The 7,646-nt window shown below is 40.9% G+C and overlaps 1 pseudogene across 1 annotated transcript; it reads left to right on the forward strand.

Moving 5' to 3' along the window:
* Positions 1–6,956: 6,956 nt before the first annotated feature.
* Positions 6,957–7,315, forward strand: LOC308508849 (small ribosomal subunit protein uS10-like; annotated as a pseudogene). Its single transcript has one exon. The product of its transcript is annotated as a small ribosomal subunit protein uS10-like (transcript).
* The last annotated feature ends 331 nt before the right edge of the window (positions 7,316–7,646 follow it).

Consider the following 7,646-nt stretch of genomic DNA (forward strand, 5'->3'; position numbering starts at 1 on the left):
AGAGGAGAAAGTTGCGTTCCAGAAGCTGAGAGAAGGTCGGGTAGCATCCACTTCCGGATTCTACCGGAAATGGGGCAAGACTTCATTTTCTTTCATCCTTATCATTTAATACCTAGGCTCCCCATGGACCAAACCCAAGCTGAAGCCATACGGTAAGGAAGCCCATTGATGGAGTTCATCTTGATTAACTTTCCTGGGTGCAGCAAGATGAAAAAAGTGGACCCATTGGGGCAAATGGAAGATGTCCTGAAATGTTGATCCCTTTTGCTTCTTGGAATCTACTCTTGTTAATCACCTGGGTGGAAATTTCACATACCTGCCCAGGAATCCCATCACCACTGCCCTGGGTGCTGGCAACGTATTAATCTTGCCACTTGTAGTCCACAATAGTTGCTTCCACAAGTGTTGTTCATGGAAGATAGGTCAAGAGGCTCTTGGAAAGAAGGCACAAAGGACAACAAAGGTCCTGGTTCCCAGAGGGGGAACACCCACAAGCAGATGAAGTAAGGGTCCCGTTGAACTTGCTGACCACAATGAGACAAGCGCAGAAGAAAAGACACCATGGCTTCTGGCCTCACAGGTCACTAATCTTGTCATTCCAGAAGATGTGGGGCTGCTGTTAGGCGCTGATGGCAGAGGAGATATTTGGCACTCAGGTGATCCACTGGGATGTCTCTGGATGCCTTTTCCCACACTTGGCTGATAAAACAAGTGTAGCAGCTGTATCCTGAGATGGATGTGGTGACCAGCTGTTTCTGGATCATCCCTCCAAATAAACCACCTAGATCAGCTGAGGTGTCAGTCAAGCAGGAAGGGAATCTAAAGTGGAAGAGGAGAGGCGTGTGATGCCATTCCTTTAATTGTTAGAGGTGTCAATCACAGCGTCAAAAATAGTTACTGTTAAGAGCTGTCAATAACTTACCCCAGTGGTCTTTCTCTTGTATGTTTTTCTAGGCAACAAGACCAACCATAATGCTGAGTGCACTTTAAGAACAAGTGCATCTGAGCGGTATTGAGTGGAGACATGATGGAGACAGTGGTATATTTCTGATTCTTTTTTTCAGGACTGTCATTCACTGTTGGAAGTGTTGGTTGCTAAGGGCTCATGCTGCCATCCTCTCTGGGAATTCCCTTGGGCCAAATGAAAGCGCCACACCTAACGTTAGGGCCACTCCCAATGACTGGTTCATGTGAGGGGTACAAAGGCTCAATTCCTTTGCCTCAAGCTGAGACACCCCTGAAGAGCCACCACAGCTCCAACTCCCCATGGGATCTGCTGCAGTCTGTTTTTAACTTATTATAGTTCAATCTCTTATTCTTCCCAATCCTGGTGTTCTCCTTTAGAGATACTCCTCAATGAAGTCCATTAGGCAAAAATCTCCATCTGACCTAAGCTCACACTGTCTGAAGAACCTCATTTAGAAGAGGGGCTGGCAGAGACAAAGGGAACATGGAAAGAGTTGTGAAAATTCAACACGGTGCGAAACAGGTGCAGAAGCAGGAACGGAAGGCAGCTATATTTTTATAGCTATATTTTAGCTATATTTTAGATCGTTCTTATCCCCCACTTACCCTCATGATCCTTCTTTCCTCCCTCCATTTTATGTAAAGAACACTGTGCCCAAAGTTTCAGGTTTCTAGTGGGAGTTTGATCAAATCGGTATTACCATAGGATAATACAGTAGCTGTCAGGCTTCCTTTGTATCTTGTTATAAGAACTTGAACTTATCACGTGGTGAAGGACGAGAGTTGACGTCAAGAAGCTAAAGGGGGTACACAATGTTGAGTATCTCCCATTTGTCCTTCCAGCTCCATTGCCTTCTCCAGCTTGCTCTCTGACTACAGAGGTTAACCTGTATGGACTAGTTTAATGGGCTCATTTGCCTTAGTGCTTCTATTTAGGTTGGTCAGTGGGGAGCCCAGGGAGAAGATGGGAGAAATGGAACCGAGTGAGGTCATGCCCTGGCTATATCCCTGCAGGAGAACTCTGGTCTGGATACTGCCCTTGACCTCTGCTCAGCCCTGTAGTGAAGTCTTCTCTGTCTACTACGTCCCCAGATTTCAAGAATCTCTCCTGCCCCTCACCTCTTCTTGCTTGCTCTTCTTTAGGTCACACATATGCAGAATCCTCTTTTGGTTTTCCCACGCCCTAGTACCTTTATCATGGATCGTTCTGATTTAGTGATATGCCAATGCACTGAGAGTATAACGAAAAGTCCTTACCATTTCCTAGAAGGCCCCAAACAGTCAGGATCTGCTACCTCTCTGACCTCATCTTCCACCACTCTATTTCATTCCTCCACTGTCGTCACCCTGGGCTTCCTGTAGCTTTATTACCCCAGCACCGCTCTGCACCAGGGCCTCCCTACCGCCTAGGCTGATATCCCCCTGCATGGCCAATGGGTCACTGTTGCGGTACATTTAGGTCTCTGCTCAACTGTCCTTTGAACTGAGAGGCTTTCCCATCTCATTTTGAATAAGTCTCTAGTTCCATTTCTGACATTTATTGGGAATTATTTTTCTCAATAGCACTTACTAGCATAGACCAACTCTCTTCATTAATTTGTTTGCCTAATTTTCTCTGTCCCAAATCCCACTAGGTTGTAAACAGATGAAGGCAAGGGCTATGTTTGATTCATCACTGCAGACCTTGTGCTGCAAACTGTGGTACAGAGGTAGTGCTCAACAGTGTGGGGAGTAAACGTATTCACTCTGGCGAGAGACTGTTTGGGTTTAAGTCTACACTCTACACTTCATAGCCTTGTTATCTCAGACAAGGAAACTTTTTGTGCCAAACTTTCTTCATCTGTAAATAGAAATGATGAAAGTGCCTAATTCATAGACTAGAATTGAGAGTTTAGTTAGTTAATATATGTAAAGCACTTATGAGACTTCCTGGCATATAGGAAACATATTTCATCTTTTATTATGGATTAAATAAAATTCATTGTAGGATTATACCCAGCAAAACAAGATACACACAAAGAAGTAAATATTGTATGATTCTATTTGTGTGAATTTCGAGAACAGGCAAAAAGTAATCTGTGATGGGAAAAAATCAGAACAGTGGTTACAGCTAAGCTCAGGTTGTGGGGGAGGGGTGAGGTAGGAGCAGGGATTGAAGGAACTTTATGGGGTGAGGAGAATGTTCTATATTTCGAAAGGTGTATAGGTTATATAGGTGTATGCATTCATCAAAATATGTTGAACTCTACACTTAAGATCTGTACATATATAACTTATATTTCAATTTAAATCAGATTCATTTTGCTAAGTGAAAAAAACAGAGACCAAAAGCCACTTATTGTTTGATTTCACTGTATGACATTCTGGAAAAGACAACACCAGGAAAGGACCACAAATCAGTGGTTTCTAGGGTTGAGGAGTAAGAGGGGATGATTATAAGGGGGCAGCACAGAGGAATGTGAGAGAGAAGGAATTGTTCTACCAGGATTGTGTTGATGGATACACAACTCTATGCGTTTGCCAAAATCTATAGAATTGTACAAAGAGTGGATATTACTGTAGGTTAAAAAAAAAAATAATCCACCAGGTAGTGGAGGGAATTCAAAGTGGAATACAAAGTATAACCAATAAACCCAGCTGTATTACAAATGAATAACATAACCACAATGAAGAGGGTGAGAGGGAAACCAAATTTACTTTAGAAAACTATATTTTGACAAGGTACTATAAGGCTAAATACAAAAAGAACTGTCTGGAAATCCTGTACTCTAGTTAAAAAATGTGTTTCTCCTAATTGTATGGGTTAGCAATTCTGAAATTAAATGAATAGTGGGGTGGAGCAACTACGTAAATATAATGTAGATAATGACAGCCAGGTTCTTACTGTCAAGGAAAGATGTTACAAACTAGGAGAGAAAGAGAGAATGAACACTGTGGTGTCGCAGAGGTATTGCTATGAATTTATGTTTTTTATTGGATGAATGGAGAGATAGGTAGATCAGTAGAGATATGTGTGTATGAATAGGATAGTATACATTTATGTATTTCCAAGACCTGTCAGCTCTGAAGGCCTAGTAAGAATGAGAATATTTATCACTCATTCAGATCTTGGTTTCTAATAAAAATACCTTTTTTTTTAATGTATTTATTGGGGTGACAATTGTTAATGAAATTACATAATTTCAGGTGTACAATTCCGTATTACACCATCAACAAATCCCATTGTGTGTTCACCACCCAGAGTCAGCTCTCCTTCCATCACCATATATTTGATCCCCCTTACCCTCATCTCCCTCCCCCCACCCCCCTAACCCTCTGGTAACCACTAAAATATGTCTGTGTCTATTAGTTCTTGTTTCTCATTTGTTTGTCTTGTTTTTGGTTTATATACCACATATCAGTGAAATCATAGGGTTCTCTGCTTTTTCTGTCTGACTTATTTCGCTTAGCATTATGTTCTCAAGATCCATCCATGTTGTCAGAAATGTTCCTATGTCATCTTTCCTTAACGCTGAATAGTATTCCATTGTGTATATATACCACAACTTCTTTATCCATTCATCTATCGAAGGACATTTTGGTTGTTTCCATGTCTTGGCCACTGTAAACAAAGCTGCAATGAACATTGGAGTACATGTGTCTCTATAGAGAAATGCTTTTATATTTTTGGGGTAGATACCCAGGAAAGCGATTGCTGGGTCATATGGTAATTCTATTCGTAATTTCTTGAGGAACCTCCACACTGCCTTCCATAGCGGCTGCACCAGTCTGCATTCCCACCAACAGTGTATGAGGGTTCCTTTTTCTCCACAGCCTCTCCAACACTTGTTGCTATTTGTCTTGTTGATGATAGCCATTCTGACTGGGGTGAGGTGATATCTCATTGTGGTTTTTATTTGCATTTCTCTGATGATTAGTGATGTTGAGCATTTTTTCATATGTCTATTTGCCATTTCTAAGTCCTCTTTAGAGAAATGTCTCTTTAGGTCCTCTGCCCATTTTTCAATTGGGTTGTTTGTTTTTTTGTTGTTGAGTTTCATGAGTTCCTTGTATATTTTGGATATTAGACCCTTATCGGAGGAACTATTTGCAAAAATCTTCTCCCATTCAGTCGGTAGCCTCTTTATTTTGTCGATGGTTTCTTTTGCTGTGCAGAAACTTTTAAGTTTCATATAGTCCCATTTGTTTATTTTATCTTTTACTTCCATTGCCTTTGGAGTCAAATTCATAAAATGCTCTTTGAACCCAAGGTCCATAAGTTTAGTACCTATGTTTTCTTCTATGCAGTTTATTGCGTCAGGTCTTATGCTTAAGTCTTTGATCCATTTTGAATTAATTTTGGTACATGGTGACAGATAACAGTCCAGTTTCATTTTTTTGCACGTGGCTATCCAATTCTCCCAGCACCATTTATTGAAGAGGCTGTCTTTTCTCCATTGTATGTTTTTAGCTTCTTTGTCAAAAATTATCTGTCCATATTTATGTGGTTTTATTTCTGGGTTCTCAATTCTATTCCATTGGTCTATGTGTCTGTTTTTCCGCCAATACCATGCTGTTTTGATTATTGTAGCCCTGTAGTACAAGCTAAAGTCAGGCAGTGTGATACCTCCAGCACTGTTCTTTTTTCTTAAGATTGCTTTGGCTATTCGGGGTCTTTTGTGGTTCCAAACAAATCTGATGATTTTTTGTTCTATTTCTTTGAAAAATGCCATTGGGATTTTGATGGGGATTGCATTAAATCTGTATATTGCTTTGGGTAATATGGCCATTTTAACTATGTTGATTCTTCCGAGCCATGAGCACGGAATGTCCTTCCATTTCTTTGTGTCATCTTCAATTTCTTTCAAAAATGTCTTATAGTTTTCAGCATATAAATCCTTCACATCCTTGGTTAAATTTATTCCTAGGTAAAAAGGCTCTTTGGAGAAATAAAAAATTCTAAGGCTGGGACAGGGAAGCTAGAGCATGACCCTGAAATCTCTCTGAAGGATCTTCTAAGGGAAAATCAATATTCACAAAGAGTTAGCTCCAAAAATCTGCCTAAAAGTTTCCCTCAGGTCCTTGAACAGTAACCCCTAAGCTGTGCATGTTCAGGAAAAGACTCTTAGTGGCTTAGAAAAGAATTGCTACTGAAAGCTGAGGACCTGTACAGAAATTTCAGAGCTCACACATGCCAGGAGTTGGAGGTTAGTTTTTGGACTCATCTAGAGTGGAATAACCTTGATCAAAACAAAACAAAACCGAAAAACCTGGGTTTCAGTCATGGCCCGAGAAATTCCACAACCTAAGAGTGAGTACCATGCAGTAGTAGTAAAGACTGCATCTTAAAAGTCAATATAAAACTGAAATCGAGTTTTCCTTAGTAAAACCTAGTCTCCGAGGTGATCCATTTGTACCATAACTTCCTGCCATAACTACACCTAACATTTAGAGTCAAAGAACTTAGTTTAGGAGCCTCTAGAAAGTGATATTCATAAGATCCTGCACACAAGCAGATTGCTAAACATGCAAAGCAGCAGGAAACTGTTCTCAGTTATGAATATGAAAGTCATTAGAAGCAGACCCAGACAGTGGGCGTAGCAGACAAGGGCTTCAGAATAACTGAATCATATGTTAAGGAAAATGAAGGAAACAAGTTGTTTCCTTCATGCTGAAAATGAAAGACAGACTAAAAACCTTCACAGCAACCAAAGAAAAAGGACACATTGCTTTCAAAGGAGTAAGACTGCTAACTTTTCAAAAGAAGCTGTAGAAGTAGGAAGACAATGAATGGCATCTGACATCTAGAAGGGGTGAATGCAATTAAAAACAGTTGCCAATCTAAAATTCTATGACCTAATAAAAAGTCTTCGAAAATGGCTCTCTTTGAGGAAGATGGGGTTGCAGTTGCTCCGGGGCTCCCGTCTGCCTGCTCTGCCTGCTCTGCCCCTGACTCCCCACGGTTTGCTCTCACCCAGGAACAAGTCGGTCAGGAAGCCGCACCAGCAGCCATGGCTTTTGAAAATACTGGAAAGACGCCCGTGGAACCAGAGGTGGCAATTTGCCGAATTAGAATGTCTCTAACCAGCCACAGCCTAAAATCCTGGGAGAAGGTGTGTGCTGCTGACCTGATCAGAGGCGCAAAGGAAAAGAATCTCCAAGTGAAAGGACCAGTTCAGATGTCTACCGAGACCCTGAGCATCACTACAGGAAAAACTCTCCGTGCGGGAGGTTCTAAGACTCGGGATCGGTTTCAGATGGGGACCCACACCTCACTGACTTGCACAGTCCTTCTAAGACTGTTAAGCAGACGACGTCCATCAGTATTGAGCCAGGAGTCCAGGTGGATGTCACCATTGCAGATGCATAAGTCAAACTTTGTAATAAATTGACTGTCAGTTGTTTAAAAAAGAGTCTTAAAAAATGCAAACAAAGATGTGTTCCGGTGTTTTAAAAAGCTGAAAGAATTAACAATAGAACTACACTTCAAGAAACACCAAGGAGCGTTCTTCAGGCTGAAGGAAAATGATTTCATGTGCAGATACACAGTTTAGGAATGAAGGTCAGCAGGAAACAAAACGTAAGTAAAGATAAGTGAATATTGACTGAATAAAACAACCCTGTATAGTTTTACAACCTTTATGTAGGTCTACACATTTTCCAAATAAAATACTTTTAAAAAACGCATTGCACTGATCCTC

This window comes from Rhinolophus hipposideros (genome assembly GCF_964194185.1).
Source record: "Rhinolophus hipposideros genome assembly, chromosome: 16".
NCBI classification, from domain to species: Eukaryota; Metazoa; Chordata; class Mammalia; order Chiroptera; family Rhinolophidae; genus Rhinolophus; species Rhinolophus hipposideros.